Raw genomic sequence first — 19,782 nt, forward strand, 5'->3', positions numbered from 1 at the left:
GTAAGATCGGAGAGCGGTGCAATCCAAAGGCATGAGAGTGCAATGCAAAGGACATGTGAGCATGAGAGATCTAAGAGAGAGGCATAGAGAGAGAGACACAGAGAGTCGGAAATAACAGCTGACATAGGCAGGTAGGATGGAAACATCACAGTCAGTTAAGACTTTACCTGGTTAATAACGTCCTTCCAATGATTGCTCATTTTGTACCCATCCTCTCGGTTGAAGTTGTGTGTGTCTGTATTTATATATCTGGATGGCTTCATGAACAAATCTCTGAAGGTAGCCGGTAGGTTTGCAGAGTACCTCCGTCTTGGAAAAATCAATTCGGTGTGAGCCCACAGCGTTAAAACAATGATCGGCAACGGCAGAGGTATTGGTCCTACCGTGTTTCAGATCTGCCTTGCGTTCACGAACGCGGTCCGAATGGTCACATCTTGGAGAGAAGAGGCAGATGCGTGGGAACGATTTACTTATATCCCACTCCGGTATTCCACTCCCCTTGTCTCCCTCCCCATCTCTCATCCTGGTATCCATTCGTCTCCCACCTACCCGCGAATCCTGATCTATCTATGCCCGTCTCTCACTCAGTCTCCCACCCACTCACCCCACCACACATTGACAACCTCCACGCCCGTTTCCCATGCGCCCAAAAATCCGCCGTTATAGCCTTAAACAGACTGTTGGGGCAAGTGCTGTTTGCAGGCACTTCACCCGCCCACAACCCTGAGCTCTCCACCCCTGTCTCCCACCCACACCCTGATCCCTCGCTGTCGTATCCCACCCACCCACTCACCCACCCGCACCCTGAAGCCTTCCATCCCCAAGCGCCTCCCGCCGCTCCGTCCGTGAAGGGAATGTGAGCGCACTCATTAACTGAGTGAGCGAGTCCCAAAAGCGATAGATCGCGGAGCGAGGAGGAGGGAGACCATGTGGGGAGAAGGAGACGAGGCTCGCGCGAGCGGCACGGAGCGGCGTCCCGTTTAACCCCGCCGCTTGATCGAGACCGTCGCTTACAAAATGATTTTCCACGGCTCTCTCATCTCACCTACTCATCATCTCAGCACCCCCCCCCCAATTCACTGCCCCCCTCCCCCACCGCACACGCAACCCCCTCCTTCCCCCCAAAAAATAACTCGTGTTGTGTTTTTGTTGTTGTTGCTTGTTTTATAGATAACGATGGGACAGATAAATGAAGGGAACGCGTTCGAGAGTGGACGTCGCACCGGGGAGATGGAGCGATGGGATCAGTTTGTGTGCTCGTCGTGGGCTGGAGTATTATTACATCACAGGATCGTGAGAGGTGGTGGTGGATTGGAGATGTCTTCATCCAGCAGTGGATTAACCATGATAATTAAGAGGCGATGCCGTGTGGTGTAATGGTTAGCACACTGCAATTGCAATCCAGAGGTCGCTGGTTCGATTTCATCTCCCGACGTGGCAGCTGTAACAATGTGGCGAGTTGCTTAAATCACCACCGCCCGCCTCTGTCCAAAACCCAGCAGTCTTTGAACGCCACGTGTTAGTCGACCAGCAGGGGTAAAGTGGACGTACTCCAATCTTTTTTTGAAGACGTCCTGGTCGGCGTGGAAGAGTAGACCAAATACCCTCTGAGTGGCGACCTCTCGAGCTCCCTTCGTGTGGAGGCCCTTCCGCCAATCAGTGCCGAGTCAACCAAAGCAGGGAAATCGAACTCGGGTGGCCGGGTTCGCAGCGATGATGCGGATGGTGTGAGAGTGTTGACGATGATTTGACAATGATAATATAATTCGATAGATGTAATGATGACGATCATGATGAATGTGTTACAATGATGATATGACTATATTGATGCTGATGATTATTATTACGAATTATTATTATTTGAAAATTAAAATAACGATCATTACTGTATTATGATTAATGATCGCAATGATGTAGTTGGTACTGGCCAATCGGACACTTTACACACCGAGCCTATAGCCATGCAGTTCCTATGATCCTATGAACATTGGACAAGAGAAAGTGGCATTATTTTAGATTCGGCTGCCAAATCATAGCTGGGCTAGGGCTACTTAGGATTATGAAATTGAGCCCAAATTGGAGATGGAAATGTATAATTTTGGAGCAGAATTCACAATGCGTATTCGCGTATTCGTGTGTATGTGTCTTACAAGGAACACCACCACCACCACCACGGTCGCATCTTGGTCGTAACCATCATCGTCAATAATATTAGCATCGTCACAATTGTCAACATCATCTTCGCCACCATCAACTACGTCACACCATAATCCCCATTATTGTCATCATCATTATTGTCATCATCAATGTTATCAACTATTTCACATCGTCATTATCACCACCACCATCATATCATCGTTATCAACATATCATTTTCATAAGCATTGTCTTAATCAACTATGTCATAGCATAATCTTTACTGCCATATCAACAAATTTAATCAACTATTTCACTTCGTCATCATCACCACCGTCAACACGTCATTAATTATGATTATTGTTATAATCACCTATGCCACATCATAATCCCCATCATCATATCATCAATGTCATCAACTATTTCAAATGATCATCATGTCATCATATAATGATGATTGTTATAGTCAACTGTAAACATCATCACATCATCATTACCATGAGCACGTGGCTTGCTGCCTACCCACACACGGTCTGTATATTGTGGTTGCAGTCCGGGCGACATTCGGTTAACAAGCCTTGACGGCATCCGGGCTTTCATGTTATTATATTATTTGTTTTTTGTGAAGTTCAATTACCCGCCCCTAATGGACATCTGTAATAAAAAAAAGAGCTTTATAGTACTCTTAGGTTTTTTCGGTATTGTCACGTAGGTAAAAAGAAAAATAATAATAAGTAAAAAAAAATAGAAATAAAATAATAAATCAGAGCTTTATAGCTCATCAGATTCCTCCAGTAAATACATTAATATTCTGATTCTGAATGGTTTTCACTCAGCAGGGGGCGGGATGCCAACCAAACTTTCGCGACCGTGAAAACGACCAACCCAACAACACTCTCCCCCCACTCCCCGCCACCACACGCAACCTCTGAACTCGTCCCCGTTTTAATCGTTTTCAAATAATGCGTTGAGGAGGCAAGTGAAGAGAGCGACAGGGAGTTGGCGGGGGGCAAATGACAAATGGTTTGTCGCGTGTTGCAGGTGGCGGGTTCCAATGTCATCCTGCTGCTAATTCATTGGGACATTCTCAGAAATGACATTTGGCTTGAGACCGCGGCGTTTAGCGACCTTCCCGTCCGCGAGAGACCCACGGCGTGCACATGTATAATCTCTGCAGACACCACAGATCATTGACGACAGACGTGGTGTTGTTACGCGTGCACACGCTTACATTGAGAGCCTCTCACGCCAATGCCCTGGGGAGGGGCGGGGGAGGGAAATGATATATGTCCGTACTTCACCACGCTGGTCAGTGCGGGTTGATGAAGGTGGGAAGCATACACGTGGGAATATGTACGTATAGCACAACATTGAATTGTATTCTCATTACTTTGCAATGCAGTCCTGTGCTCCTTGCTGCCCACCACGTCAGCTTGAAGCCTACAACCCCCGTTATGTATGGTGGGTGCCGCCATCCAAAACGCGAACCAGGCAAAACGCCCGCTTCGCTTGCGAGATCTTACGAGATGGGTCACATTCCTGGTGATTTGACCATCGACGCGTGCGTGTCCACGGCGTCATGTGCAAGCATTGTGTGCAAGCAGCACACCGACGGGTCTGACCGTACGTATGAACACAGGAAGCGTTGCATTAGACCCGTCCAGCAGATCAATTGGATGCGTGACCTTCACACACTCTAGTCGTCGAGGCCCACAGCGGCATGCCCTTCCAGTCTGTGCCAATCCTCCGTTCAAATACGTGCAGATGCATTGGGTACACGCCTCACGCGCCCGATGATAGCTAAACACGTCTTAGGTGGTGTAGGGAGTGGCTGATTAAAATTAAGATGGCGATAATGTGTGCGCTGTATGTACCTTCTAACTCATTTTTTAAACTCGTGGTACACCACGGTAAGGCGTGTATATTCCACGGTGTGAAATATGATAAAGGAACACGGGACGGGAAAGGGAAAAAAAATAATGGTAAATAGGAGCAAAAGGATGGAAAATGAACGGAGAAACGGGATCAGAGGGGGTCAGGAGAGACGAGGATTGGGAGGAAGAGGCTGCATCAGGGACTCGACGCTTCTGCGTGGAGGGGCAGCGTCTGTTTTCACAGGGGGCGGCGATGGAGGAGGAGGGGTTCAAAGTGGGGGTGGCCACACAGAAGTCACGTGATGAACGGGAGGCTCGAGCTGATTTAGACAGAGAGATGCGAGTACGTGTGACGTAGAGAGAGCTAATTGAAAATGTAAGATACACGTCGTGTAATTATACCTGTGTTGCACGTGACAATATAGGGATTTTGTCTTTAAGTTTCAGGTTTATTTTCTTTAACCAGTTGAGAACTCAAGAGACCAGGATAGTGTAATGTGTAAGTGACCTGGGGCCTAAGTCTGCCAATTAAGGAGTGCTGATTGCTGCCGTATAATCCCAATTGATTAAGTGTGTGTTTGTGTGTACGTGTATATCGCACGTGACGTAGGGAGTGTTTGTTTACACTCAGACGTGTTCCTCTCCGTATTTAGCAATCATCAGGCACGTGCAGCATGTAACTACTCAACTTGTATTTTGAAAGATGAAGACTGGTACATACGGACGGGCGGACCGTGGTAAGAACAAGACCGCTGATTCAAATATCACGCACTGCACATTTGCCGTGTTCCACTGGGTTAGTCCATGGACATACCAGAGCCTGGCACGACTTGAGGACATGGGCACGTAATTTCATTTGTAATTTGGTATTGAAATCACACAATGTAACATTGTAACCTTTTCACAGACAGTAATTGCATTGCTCTGGTAAGTTGTAATTTTAACATGTTTTGCCTTGCCAGCCGCACGTTCATTGTACGTCCACAGGGCCAATAAATCGTGAAGGCTGCGCGGCGATGGCATTTTCAGTGGTTGCCAAACATTAGTAAATGCCCTGTGTTTAGCCTCACGGCAGAGTCTCAAGATTCGTTGAGCAGGAGGGTGCTCCTGCTGCACTGTCGCGTTTGGCCATTGCCATTCATCAAGTGACCTCTTCACGCGGAAGCCACGGAGCCTGCTTGAAAACCCCACACATGCAACGGAGATATTGTGAGCGTAGGAACCTGATTTTAATTGGTGTAATTGACATATATAGTTACACATGTCCCATCCACCTTTAACTTACAACCCCTTGGTCAATCCACTGCTGGATGAAGGCCTCCCCACGCCGTTACGATCACGGGGTGCTGACCGTACTTTAGACCACTCTGGTTAGTGCGTTTCGACGGAAGTAAGGAGGGAGCGGTGGCGCAGTGGTTAGCAACACTGCGCTACGAACCCGGCGACTCAAGTTCCATTTCCGCTCACGCCCGACATCAGTGACGAATGTCTTAACCGTTGCTGGGCCTCCCCTAGGCAGACTCAGCCGTAAAGGAGTACCTGGTACTGTGGGTTAAAACATGAGCACTTGGGGATACAAACAGCGCACGGCCGTGGTGATGGCCAACACCCCTCGCAAGGTCTGCGTCGGTGCTCGCTAGCAGCACCTGCCCCAAGTCTGACAAGGCCCTCTGGGGGTTATTTTTTTTTCTTTTGGAGAGAGGAGGCAGGACCGATTCAGGTATCAATCGCCACTAATGTTAGCCGTGGCCGAGAATCACCATGTCACGGTTTCATACCAGCCACCGACATCGCTATGTATCGACACTGCAAATCGGGCTGTCAGCTCCAGTGGTGTCGGTGTAACATATGGAGTCCGCGTCTGAATATGGAGACTTAATATTTTCTTTGTAACAAAAAAAGGTCTTAATTTTTGGCTAAAGCGGTTGGTAATATCCATCATCATCTTTAATCCCATCAACCACGGTCTATACACTGCTGGATGAATCACACCCCACCATTATAATAGTAATAATAGTCGTGAGCGCAGCGAAATATAGAAGTCGCTGTACAAAGGATTACATCGGAAAACGTGATATTAACAGCAACAAAATAATTTTAACAGTAATAATTATGATCATTGACATTAGTTATTATATGTACATGGACGCACGCAGGCGCGTGTATATATAACGTGTGTGTGTGTACATGCCGTATATAATTACATACAACTACAGGCTGGGAAGGTGAATTCTCACATTGTGCAAATATCTGGGGGCACTATCTCTGCGCTGCTCCCTGGTCAGTTTTAAATCCACGAGGCGTCAAAACGACTCAGAGAAAGCACCCGGCTGGCCAGGAGATTCCAGCCACACCTTGAAGCGTATAATTCCAACCGCGTACCTTCTTCATTTGGTTTAGACACACACGGGGGCACACGACGTGCGTAATCATACATACATACACGCAGACACGTGCGTAATCATACATACGCGTGTGTATCATACACAAACACGTGCATGTAATGAGAGCGACACAAACATGGGCAGACACACCTGCGAATACATAGACACATGAAGATTTATACATATACGCGGGCACACACATAGACAAATATCCCACGTATAGCCTTAACAGACTGTAGGGCAAGTGCTGTTAGCGAGCACCTATGAAGGCCGGAACGGCACACGAGGGGGTGGGTGGCCAGCACCACGCCCGGCCGCTTTTGTCTTCCCAGTGGCGATGTTTACACACCGCACCAGATATCAATTTGAGGCCGAGTCAACACACAGGTGCACGCAAACATTACAACGGAGAGCAGTCGACACCTGTTTGAGAACAAGATAAGTGACTTGAAGAGATATCCACACTCGATGTAATCACCATCACCGTCATAATCATCGTCACCAGCAGCATGTATGTTGCAACTGCTGTGCCATGTATCTTCAGATGCAATATCATTTAGGTGACATACACATGTAATCATGGACACCATGGTCAGCCTTGGTCTATCCACTTCTGGATGAATGCCTCCTCTTCATCATGCATCACTGTGAACCGTGGTCTATACACTGCTAGATAATGCCACCTCACGCCATCATCCCCTCGTGGTCCTGTGAAGCCAAACATCCAATCTCATAGCGGAAATGGGCAGTGGCACCCCCTCGTATACATCGAGACGTTAAATCCCTCGACTGGTCGTGGGTTCGATCCCAACCCCGACACCGTAATAGTTTTCGTGTTCTCCCCATGGTCGCGTGGGGTTTTCTCCGGGTCATCTGGTTTCTTCCCTCCACATGTATTTGGCTGCTGTACATTTCCACACGATGTACCACTTCGTTGAGCCATCATTTGTGACCAGGTCGATTCTGAAAAAGAGCCGTATAGCTCAGTGGGGCCTTACCTGGTGAGATTAAAAAATATAATAGTTTCGTTTAGTTCCTCACACAGGAATCCAAACTCCCATTATGCCCATAGAATTCATGGCTGAACATCCCAGTGTAGCGGGACCCTCTTTATAAATTAGTCGCGAGTCTCAGTGAAGCTATTCTGGGTAAACACAGGGTAGCTTTTTGGTGCAGTAGTTGGGTAATAATTTGTGCTTGCGTTTATAATGATGTCAACTTGTAACATTTATAATGCTGTCAACTTGTAACGTTTATAATGATGTCAACTTGTAACGTTTATAATGATGTCAACTTGTAACGTTTATAATGATGTCAACATGTAATGTGGCACCACAGTATCCGCTCGCTCTCGTAGAGAGAGAACGACTCAGAGCCGCGAGGAGGAACCACAGACGAGCGGTAAAGCAGCAGCAGCAGCCACGCAGTGAGCCGAGTTCCAAATTGCCCTCCCCTAAGTTCTGCGGTCCTCTTTGTATTAAGATGTTATTGGCCATTTGACGAAAGGAAACCGGAAACCCCGGGGAGAAATCGCACGCGTGCGAGGGGACAACGCTCTATCCCATGCAGATCGAACAGGCGGAGTCCACGTGTTGGTGGCGAGCCAGGGTGCGGTAGATTCCTCGACGCCCCATGGGGAGGGGAGTTTCACGACACCTGTGGGTGACCCACCAACCCTCGCTGCGGCACTACTCCGCGGTGCGAGATTGCCGAGCGCGTGCAGCGCAGCCACCGCCTCGTCTTACTCGACATCTCCTTCTCGAAGATCGTTGACCGCCCATTAAAAATACGCCAGAGTAACGTGGAGTTGCCACTAACGGCTCGGCAATGAAAGGGCGTGAACGCCACGTTCCGAGCATCCATTGTCGCATCTTATGCGACCGTCATCACGGTATTCTCCTGATTATAAGACGCACTGCCCCCCATCTCCTCCTCGCGTTTTAATGCAAAAGTTAGAGGTGCGTCTTAGAATCCGGTAGGTGCGCGCGTGCGACCAGATTTGTATAACGATATTGACACCGGTCACAAGTTTGGGGTGCGTCTTATTTTACAGAGCATCTTATAATTCGGAGAAATACCATAACACGGAGAATACGGAAACAGGCAGGTAGACCTGTAATGATGCTCCACCTCGCGTGATTAAAAAAAATGTAACATTACAGAGAACGAATCAATGTCTCTCGTACCGTACAACAATGGCCCCGTGGAACAATGGCCCCGTGGAACAATGGCCGGTGGAACAATGGTCCCGTGGAACAATGGGCCAGTGGAACAATGACCCAGTGGAACAATGGAAAACGGCACATACGACGAGGGAAATCATCGACTGTCGTGAAGACGACACGAATGCGTGCGCGAGTCGTGAACGCAGAGAAATTCACGATTGGAATTTACATAGAGAGAGAGACACGAACACACACGAGGAGCAGAGGACACATGAGCAGGTTCCGAATGGCACCGTTCACGCTCGCTATGAAACGTGAGTGTGCTGGGGCAGGACACGTCACGGCTTAGAAGGGGCCATGTGGTCACGGACGATAATGGAGTGGGCACAGTCAGGGACTTGAAGGCGTCCACCGAAGGAGATGGAGCGACGAAATCAGCTCGCGTGCAGCTGCTACAGGAGGCGGATTCATAACATCGCAGGATCTTGAGAGGCTGTTGCAGCCTAGGCCTAGGGGAGGCCTGCATCCAGCAGTGGATTGAGCATGGCTGATGATGATAGCGATGTATGCAAATCTTATGATAAAGTTGCTCAAATGAAGATGCAGCAGTTAAATAAAACAGTTGGAATACATATTCTATGGGTCTTTCGGTAAAGCCACGTGGCTTTATTATTTATTTTTCTATCTCCGTGGATTTACCGAAAAACCCAAAGAATATGAATTCCTGCAGTCACGAACGCTTGCAGTCAAGATTTAGTTAAAATACAAACGTGTTCTGGGAGTGGGAGATACGAGACGATAAAGAATCGATCCTTGAATCTAAATAACCGTGGAAATCAATCGTTCGCCGCCGGGGCGTTGAATCGTTCCGACCCGCGTCGTCAGACAAGAGGGCAACGGCGAAACAAGGGCACATGCGGACAGGGATCCATACAGAGTGCGCAGACACGGAACACGTTTACCAGGACACCGGTGAGACTGGAGTAGGTGACACGGGACTTGGTAAACCACCACAGCTATAGCAGCGATAGGTACAAGGGGATGTGGTGTGCCGGGTGCCGGGAATAATTCCCTGGTCACAGGCTGAGGGTAAGCCGTGAGCAGCACATGGCTTCAGTGCACGGTCTTGGATTCAAGACGATAATTGGCCGAAGATGACGGTGCTGCTGATGGTGCTGCTGCTGCTGCTGATGATGATAATGATGAGGATGATCGTAATAAAGATGGTGATGATGAATCTCGCCACGTGAGCTCACAAACTTCTCGCTCGCTTGTGGCTGTTCTCACCACACCACCATCACGAGCAGCGCCACCACCATCAGCAGCACATCTACCAGCAGCACCAGCTGCAACACAACCACCACCATCAGTACCAACACCACCACAAGCAGCAGCGGCACCAGCGGCTGCAACACAACTACCACCGCCACTAGCCGCAACTCTAACAGCAGCAGTGGCACCAGCAACACAACCACCACCAGCATCAGCCGCAGCTCTATCGGCAGCAGTAGCAGCAGCAGCAGCAACACAACCACCAATTGAAACTCTACCAGCAGCAGCAGCAGCCACGGCTCCGTCCGCGCCGCCCGCCGCCGTCGTCGCCGCCGCCTCGTGCAGCTTGCGCACGTGCTTCTTGAGGTCGAAGTTGCGGCAGAAGCCGCGGCCGCACGCCACGCACGTGTACGGCTTGCGCTCTGTGTGCGTGTGCATGTGGAAGGCCAGGTTGTACACCTGGTGGAACGCCTTGCTGCACACGCCGCACTTGTACTGCTTGTCCCCGCTGTGCGTCAGCTTGTGGTTCTTGTAGTTGCCTGCGGGGTGGGCATTGCGTAAAGGTGAGGGGGGGGGGTGCGACGGTCGAATGCATATACGCAAATTAATAAATGCATCGTTCCGTTCCTGCGTACGGAGGGCGATATTGTTCGGGAAGCTGGATGGTTAAGGTTGGGAGGACCGCTCGCCAACGACGAGAGGGCTTCAGTGGAAAGTCGAGTGGTGTTGCTGTTCCTTCTTCTACGTTAAAGAATGCACAGGCTCGTCTGTTATACGGTCCATATTCGACTTACATTGCCCGTAGACTAGCATTGCCCATTACACTGCCCACAAAATAACATTGCACACATACGAACACTGCCCATTTACCAACATTTCCCATCGTTGCACATTGATCATAGAATAACATTGCATGTAGATTTACATTGCCCATAACAATGCCCAAATAATAACATTGCCCATATACTAACACTAACATTTCCTATCGTTGCATATTGCTCATAGACTAACATTGCCTAAAGATTTGCATTGCCCATAACACTCTACATAGAATGACATTGCCCATATACTAACACTGCCCATTTACTAACACCATACTTGCACATTGCTCATAGATTAACAGTTCCCATAGACTCGCACTTCCCCATAGACACGTTGGCCATAACAATGTCCATACACTAACATTGCCCAAAGAACGAACACTGCCCATACAGTATACCAACATTGTCAATAGACATTGCCCATAGACCATTCTATTCTTTACTCTTTGGTTCTTTTGGTAAAGTCACGTAGGTATTCTATTCTTGCCATGTGGCAGCATGTTCAGGAGCGAAATGCCAATGTCGAGGTCTGCTGCTGGCTACGACGAGACGGCTTCAGCAGGTCGAGAGAGTTGGTGTCGTTTTGCCATTCCTCCTCCATTAAAGGAGTGCAGGCGACGGTGGATTACGATACGGTCTATAGGGGTTTTGGTAGCATGGCCACATTCGCACCCCTGTGGCTCCGTCTTTACCTTTCCATTCATCACAGCGATGTGCACATATCGGCCTGCTGGTGATGCCCTCGTGCGGTTTATAGTCACACCATAATCTGGCAGTGCTGGAGCGCACAAGCGCAGTTCACGAAGGAAAACGTCACACGTTCGTCATTAACACTTTGTGTGGCCTTAAAATGAACATTTGCAATGCGACCTTTCAGGCAATGGCCCTTCGTCATCAAGTAAATAGAGAGGCCAGAAATTGGATGTAAGACTTATGAAGTGCAGTTGGGGCGGATGGGCGGGTTGTGAGACTTGGGACGGTTGGGGGGGTTTGGGCGGTTGGGCGGGGGGGTTGGGGTTTGGGGGGTGGGTTGTGGGGGTGGGGGGGTTGTGTGGGTGGGGGGTGTTGTGGGGGGGGGGTGTAAACGTGGCCGTGTCAAGCGCGTGTCGTCCCCGTCTCGCGAACTCACCTTTCTGGTGGAACCCCTTGCCACAGAACTCGCACACGAAGGGCTTGAAGCCGGCGTGGATTCGCACGTGGGTGTTGAGCGTGGAGCTGCGGTTAAACGCCTTTCCGCACTGCGAGCATTTGTGGGGTCGCTCCTACGACAACAACAAAAAAGACAGATCCCCCATGTAGCCTTAAACAGACTGTTGGGGCAAGTGCTGTCAGCGAGCATCTATGTATGTCGGCATGGCACACACGGGGATGGGTAGCCAGCACCATGCTCGGCCGCCTTTGTCTCTCCAGTACGTTTACACAGTGTAGTCACTTTAAGATGTTTCTTGTTCATGTTTTTGTTTGTTGCGGTTGCACCCGAGTCAAGAGCCGCATTGCTCACAGGGTTATACCTGATAAATGAAACTGAAACTGAAAACTGAAACACCGCACCGGATACTCATTTGAGGCTGAGTCGACCTAGGGGATGCCCAGGACCGCTTCAAATAATCGTCACTGGTTGTTGGCCGTGAGCGGGAATCAAATTCGCGTCGCCGGGTTCGTAGCGCAGGGTAGCGCCAACCCACTACTCTACCGCTCCCCGCTACTGCGACACAACCGTTCCCCGCTACTGCGACACAACCGTTCCCCGCTACTGCGACACTACCGTTCCCCGCTACTGCGACACAACCGCTCCTCGCTACTGCGACACAACCGTTCCCCGCTACTGCGACACAACCGTTCCCCGCTACTGCGACACAACCGTTCCCCGCTACTGCGACACTACCGTTCCCCGCTACTGCGACACAACCGTTCCCCGCTACTGCGACACTACCGCTCCCCGCTACTGCGACACTACCGCTCCCCGCTACTGCGACACACGCAGAGAGAGGGGGGCACACTGCAATCGCAGTCACTTGCTGCGCCAGTTCGCGCAGTTGTGCCGCACGCCTCTCCGAGGTGCTTTCGGATGTTGCCGCGTGCCGTTCGGAACGATGTCCGCTCCACGTGCTGGGAATCTCAAAAAAGCCCCCCCCAAATCCATGCAGCGAAACGTCGGGCATCGTGTCGAACAATCAGGACAGGTGGCAACCCTTACTCGCAGCGAGTTTTAAATCAACCTCTTGAACAAATGCGCACAAAGCACTCGCGCCTATCTGCGCGTTACGCGAAAACCGTCAGCAAGTTCCTGTAGAACTGCACTGTGGACGGCGTCTTGCCTCGGGTCCCCATAAAAATAAAAATTGGGCAAATGTGGTGCCGACTGACAGCAGCAGCCATGGTGCAGTGATGAGCGACGCACGCGGACCGGTTTCCCCCTCACTAGGACTCATCAGCACAGTTCAGCTTGGCGACGTGCGTCTGACTGCAGGAGGTGATGACAACGATTTCCGTTCTCCTTTGCGCGAACCCTACCCCTGACTCTACCCCCATCTCATAGCCAAGTGGTTCCTAACCTTTACTGCAGCCTTGGACCCCTTGGGTTCTCAAACAAAGTAGTTGTTTCTTAGGTGCCCATTATTATTTCGATCATTTACCGTCGACAAAAATCTGGCCATGCACCCCCCCCCCCACAAAGGGCATCTTCGCGTGCCCCCCACGTTCAGCACCACCCAGCCAGTCCGACCCCGAATGTTCGCGATGCCACTTCCTGAACACCGAAAGGGGGAACCCCGAAAGGGGGAACCCCACTCGCGCACCTGCGTGTGGATGATCTTGTGTCGGCACAGCGTGCTCGCCTGGCGAAACCCCTTCCCGCACACCTTGCACACGAAGGGGCGCGCGCCGGTGTGCACGGGCATGTGTCTCGTCAGGTTGTAGTGTGCGTTGAACACCTGGCCCAGGTGGGGGGGAGAGGGGGAGGGAGAGAAGGGATATGGAGCTGTGAGCCTCCCCGTGTCCCCTCGGCTACAGCTCCTCCACACAGCTACACTCAGCCTCCCCGTGTCCCCTCAGCTACAGCCCCTCCACACAGCTACACTAAGCCTCCTCGTGTCCCCTCAGCTACAGCCCCTCCACACAGCTACACTCAGCCTCCCCGTGTCCCCTCAGCTACAGCCCCTCCACACAGCTACTCTCAGCCTCCCCGTGTCCCCTCAGCTACAGCTCCTCCACACAGCTACACTCAGCCTCCCCGTGTCCCCTCAGCTACAGCTCCTCCACACAGCTACACTCAGCCTCCCCGTGTCCCCTCAGCTACAGCTCCTCCACACAGCTACACTCAGCCTCCCCGTGTCCCCTCAGCTACAGCCCCTCCACACAGCTACACTCAGCCTCCTCGTGTCCCCTCAGCTACAGCCCCTCCACACAGCTACACTCAGCCTCCCCGTGTCCCCTCAGCTACAGCCCCTCCACACAGCTACACTCAGCCTCCCCGTGTCCCCTCAGCTACAGCTCCTCCACACAGCTACACTCAGCCTCCCCGTGTCCCCTCAGCTACAGCCCCTCCACACAGCTACACTCAGCCTCCCCGTGTCCCCTCAGCTACAGCTCCTCCACACAGCTACACTCAGCCTCCCCGTGTCCCCTCAGCTACAGCTCCTCCACACAGCTACACTCAGCCTCCCCGTGTCCCCTCAGCTACAGCTCCTCCACACAGCTACACTCAGCCTCCCCGTGTCCCCTCAGCTACAGCTCCTCCACACAGCTACACTCAGCCTCCCCGTGTCCCCATCAGCTACAGCTCCTCCACACAGCTACACTCAGCCTCCCCGTGTCCCATGGGCTACAGCTCCTTCACACAGCTGCACTGATAAGAAAGTGGAACGATCGCAACTGCCGTGTGCTTCTCACCTTGCCGCACACCTCGCACGTGAAGTGCTTGGGTTTCAGTGCCGCTGCGTGGCCGGCGGTCCTGGAGGCCTGCGACCTCGCCGTGACCCCCGCGTGAACTCCTTGCTCCGATCGACGCTTCTCCGCCGAGCGCTTGGGGCACGAGGGGGGTCACAAGGGGGGGGGGGGGCACAAAGAGGTCACGTGGAATCATCGTGAAGCAACACACGTCATCCCTTTGGTCTCTTCAACATCACCAGCAGAGGCCACAATCTATCCACTGCTGGATGAAAGCCTCCCCAAGCCCTCGGCATCTCTCACGGTCACGCTCTGTAGCTATCCATCTATTTTACGGGGAGGCCCTCACCCATCAGTGGACTGACAGAAGAGATGCACGTGCACATTAGTGCTGTTGTGTTATTTGCAGCACTTGGGGGTGGGGGTGGTCCCCGTTTAAAGACGGAGGGCAGAAACCTGGACTCAAACCCATGCTGGCTCAGTGCTCCGACACAGCCACGAGAGCTCCTGAGCCACCCAGCCACTTCAACACGCGTCCGTTAAAGACCATAAGCTCAGGCTTAGAGCCTAAACCCTGGGCCCTCTAACCCCTGACCTCCGGGGTCACGCCACAACACCCATCCTCTCACCGCCACATCCATGCCTTCCGCCCCATTTATAGCTCGACCCCCCCCTCCCGCCCCCTCCCTGCATCGCCCCGCTCACGTCCACGTCTCCCTCGTGCCAGCAACGGGCAATGGCTGAGCGAGCGGGTGTGCAGGCGGTGTGACTGCGCCACCAGAGAATAGACGGGCGCTTCGAAAAAAATGTGAACACTTCTGAGGATTTGCAACAATACCACGGAAAATGTGCCTCCGTGCTCTGGACACTACCTGGAGAAGATTCTAGGCAGGTGTTGACAACGATGGCGACTTTTTGTAACTATTAACATTTACATTTGTTGTTTTTCCATTAAAAACGATAGCCCCATATAAGTGTCATAACAATATTAAAGCACTCTGTATAGACAGAGGGAGCCCAGGCACGGGGCTACGAAGCGGTGCTGTGTGGAAGGTGGAGGGAGAGGGTGCCCCACACCATCGCCGTGATTCGCCGTCGCCGGCAGTGCCTCGGGGGTTCGAAGATGACGTCCATCAGGTTTGGTGGTGGCTCTCGAGGTGGCTGAGAAGTCCAAACTCTGGATCCGCACACATTTGGGCACTGCACCAGCGGGGCCCCGCGCTCACCTTCGCTACGCTGAACCGGTGATGGGCGTTTGCCCACTTCCCGCCGGCTTCAGCGTCACATTCCGCAGGAGGCAAATTACTCGGTCTACTGTCTATGTGCAGGTGTTAAGCACAAGACAACGTTGAACTGTCGGCTGGGTCAGCCCTATGCGTAGAATCTATCAATTCTAGGGCTGCATTGTATACGAATTTGGATGTTGCTCGTTATACGCAGATTTGTGCGAATTTGAGTCATTCTAGCCCTTCTGGATCCTCATCAGAATGTACATCAATCAGTCAATATCTCGCTCAGTAATGGTCACCTACAGCGATGTAGGGCAGCCCTCCGTCAATCAGCGGTTTCATGAAGGCCTTCCCATGCAGGGTTTGTCATAAAGACGCTACGGTGGCGAGATGTTAACGACCTCGCCTGATATACAGGCGGTCGTGGGTTCGATCCCGACCCTGACACCTGTATATTTGAAGCTTGCGTGTTCTTCTCGTGGTCGCGTGGATTTTTCTCTGGTTGACTCCCCCCAAAAAGTGTTTCTCATTTTATCTTAAATAAGAATAAATAATTAAATTGGCTGTTTTCAATTCATGACGATAAATGAAGTCAGTTTTATTATTACAATTATCTGTGCCTGTTATGGACAATGGGGGAACAAATGATCGTTACTGCGGGAACGAGCGTTTGAGGATCTACATATCCCCTCCGACTCGTTTCACCACGAACCCCTCTTACACTCTTCCGTTCGCTTCGCCGCGTTGATGTTCAGTGTTGACACGCGTGTTGTCGCATACGGCACTTAATGGCGCACTCATCGCCACCGCCAGCCTAATGAGCCCGACGCCTGCCCCGTGATGATGAGGGCCCTAGATCGTCCAGAGAATTCACAGCTTCCTGCTGCTGCCCGTCTTAAGTCTGGGAGAATTCACAGCTTCCTGTTGCCATGCAGTGTAAATCTGGGAGCATTCACACCCTCCTCCTGCTGCTGCTGCCAGTGTAAGTCTGGCAGAATTCACATCCTCTCCTCCTTCGTGAACCCGTTACTGAACCAGCGTGCTGAAGTATGATCAAGTAGCACCGGGGCAGTACGTGTAAGACGCGTGGCTATTCCAGCCGAGTATTTTCTCATTATAATTTAGGCAACAAGGCTATGCCACTACATTTGAAAGGCTTGTAATGCAGTAGCTCCCCCCGTCTGTCGGGGGGGGGGGGTCTAATATTCCCGTAAGGATGGTCCGATACGAACCAAACTTCAGTGTTGAGTTGCCTTTAAATTAGGGGCTTGCCCCACCGGCAACCGGCCACATCGATGAAAGGCGCTGCCTAGAACTCAGAGGCGCAACCCTGACCACTTGCTAATTCGCAAACGTATTTTTCCCTGACAGCTACCCCCACGACTTCCATACCGCTGGTGACTCTGCTTATGAAGGCGTTCAGCATTGCCGATTGGAATCGCATGTTGTGAACGCGTTCTGAAATCCACGCCGTATCTCACGGTTGTTTTGTCTTCTCGTTTTATTGCTGTTGTTGTTTTTATTTTCCGCCTCTCGTAACACTTTTTGGTGTGAGCGTGAGCGGCGGAGTCGTAGAGGGAGGGAGTGCGAGGGAGTGGCCATAAGAGGGGGAGGCGACACCCACGGGGGACAAGGTCGGGGGGGGGTGTCGTTGTGGTGTGGGAGGAGGTGGGGGGGGTGATGGTGTGGGGGGAGGTGGTGGAGGGGTGGTCGTGGTGGGGGGGGGGTCGTGGTGGTGTGGGGGGAGGAGGTGGGGGGGGGTTGTGGTGGTGTGGGGGGGAGGTGGGGGGGTCGTGGTGGTGTGGGGGGAGGAGGTGGGGATGTCGTGGTGGTGTGGGGGAAGGAGGTGGGGGGGGTCGTGGTGGTGTGGGGGGAGGAGGTGGGGGGGGGTCGTGGTGGTGTGGGGGGAGGAGGTGGGGGGGTGGTCGTGGTGGTGTGGGGGGAGGAGGTGGGGGGGGGGGTTGTGGTGGTGTTGGAGGAGGTGGGGAGGGGGGTCGTGGTGGTGTGGGGGGAGGAGGTGGGGGGGTGGTCGTGGTGGTGTGGGGGGAGGAGGTGGGGGGGGGTCGTGGTGGTGTGGGGGGAGGAGGTGGGGGGGGGGGGGTCGTGGTGGTGTGGGGGGAGGAGGTGGGGGGGTGGTCGTGGTGGTGTGGGGGGAGGAGGTGGGGGGGGGGGTTGTGGTGGTGTTGGAGGAGGTGGGGGGGGGGGTCGTGGTGGTGTGGGGGGAGGAGGTGGGGGGGGGTGGTCGTGGTGGTGTGGGGGGAGGAGGTGGGGGGGGTCGTGGTGGTGTGGGGGGAGGAGGTGGGGGGGGGTCGTGGTGGTGTGGGGGGAGGAGGTGGGGGGTGGGGTCGTGGTGGTGTGGGGGGAGGAGGTGGGGGGGGGTCGTGGTGGTGTGGGGGGAGGTGGTGGGGGAGGTGTCGTGGTGGTGTGGGGGGAGGTGGTGGGGGGGGGGTCGTGGTGGTGTGGGGGGGGAAGGTGGCGGTGTCGTGGTATGGGTGGAGGAGGTGGGGGGGGGGGGGTGTGGTGGTGTGGGGGGAGGTGGGGGGGGGGTCGTGGTGGTGTGGGGGGAGGAGGTGGGGGGGGATGTCGTGGTGGTGTGGGGGGAGGAGGTGGGGGGGGGTGTCGTGGTGGTGTGGGGGGAGGTGGTGGGGGGGGGTCGTGGTGGTGTGGGGGGAGGAGGTGGGGGGGGTCGTGGTGGTGTGGGGGGAGGAGGTGGGGGGGATGTGGTGGTGTGGGGGGGGGGCAGCACCTGTGCGTACGAGGGGGCAGGGTTCCTTTGGGAAGGGGCCGTAGCTTCCCCTGACGCTCCACCCACCAGCGCTGCAACGAGAGACAGGGGCGGCCCAAGCCGCGTGAGTTCGGGTACACTGAAGGTCGTGATGGGACGTTCCTGTTGATGGTGATGATGTTGCTGGCTGCTCCTGCTGCTGCTGGTGGTGGTGGTGATGTTGCTGATTGTGACGATGCTGCTGCTGCTGCATTAGGCGCATGAGGATGATGATGATGAAGACGACGACGACGACGATGAAGACGATGGTGATGAAGACGACCATGATGATGAAGACGATGATGGTAATGGTTTGTAATGTCGTCATCAACAACAGCGCCACCACTGACAGCAGCAAAAGTATCATCGTATCACAATCACTGTGGCTCTCCACCACCGCCATCATAACCAACACAACCACCATCACCATCACCTATATCGTCATCACTGACATCAGTGGTGGCATTACCACCATCATCATCATCAACATTGACACGTCATCACCATCAATCAACATCGCCATCAACACCACCACCATCGACTTACCATCACCACCACGAACATCACCACCCTCCAAAGACAAATATCCTCCCAGTATAGCCTTTACAGACTGTAGGGGCAAGTTCTGTTAGCGGGCAACCTCTCTCCACGACACCCAGCACCCCCACTCCTCCTCCTGCCCCCCCCTCACCTTTGTTCGGCGCCACCCCGCCGCTGAGCGCCCCCCCTCCCAGCAGGCACCAGCTGATGGGGGGCGCGGGGGCCCTGGTGAGTGGCTGCGCGCTCAGTGCGCGCGGCCTCACCACCCTGAGCGCCTGGGGTCCCGCCTGCACCCCCACTTGGGGAAAACCGCGACCGGCTCCGGCTGCAGACCCAGTCCAGCCGAGAGCGGCCTTGGACTCGCAGAGACTCGCAGGTGGCTCCGGTCCATCCACACCCTCTTGCTGGTTCTGCTGCTGCTGATGTTGTTGCTGGAACACGATGGCGTGGCCGGAGTTCTTGAAGGGCAGCCACCCGCAGCGCGCATGCTGCTGCTGTTGCTGCCCATCGCCTCCACTCGCCGTGGCGCACGGCAGCAGTGGAATGGCGTAGGCGGGAGAGCGCTCGGCAAAGCTCGCGGTGGCGAGGCCGCCGACGCCGCGAGCTCTGGCCAGAATGTCCGATCTCCTGGGGGCCTCGGCCATGATGCGTTCAATGGAGAAGGTCAGGGCCTTCGAGTGGCTTGCCATTGTGAACCCAACTCGCTCGC

General features: G+C 53.3%; 1 long non-coding RNA gene across 1 annotated transcript; it reads right to left on the minus strand.

Annotated features, from left to right (window-relative positions):
* Positions 1-14,611: 14,611 nt before the first annotated feature.
* LOC144944442 (uncharacterized) lies at positions 14,612-19,261 on the minus strand. Its single transcript, XR_013639588.1, has 3 exons — positions 19,225-19,261; positions 18,516-18,586; positions 14,612-14,675 (listed from the first exon to the last, which is right to left on the minus strand). It is a non-coding gene; the product is annotated as an uncharacterized LOC144944442 (long non-coding RNA).
* Between the last annotated feature and the right edge of the window lie 521 nt (positions 19,262-19,782).

The sequence above is a fragment of the Lampetra fluviatilis genome, chromosome 34 (assembly GCF_964198595.1).
Source record: "Lampetra fluviatilis chromosome 34, kcLamFluv1.1, whole genome shotgun sequence".
NCBI lineage: Eukaryota > Metazoa > Chordata > Hyperoartia > Petromyzontiformes > Petromyzontidae > Lampetra > Lampetra fluviatilis.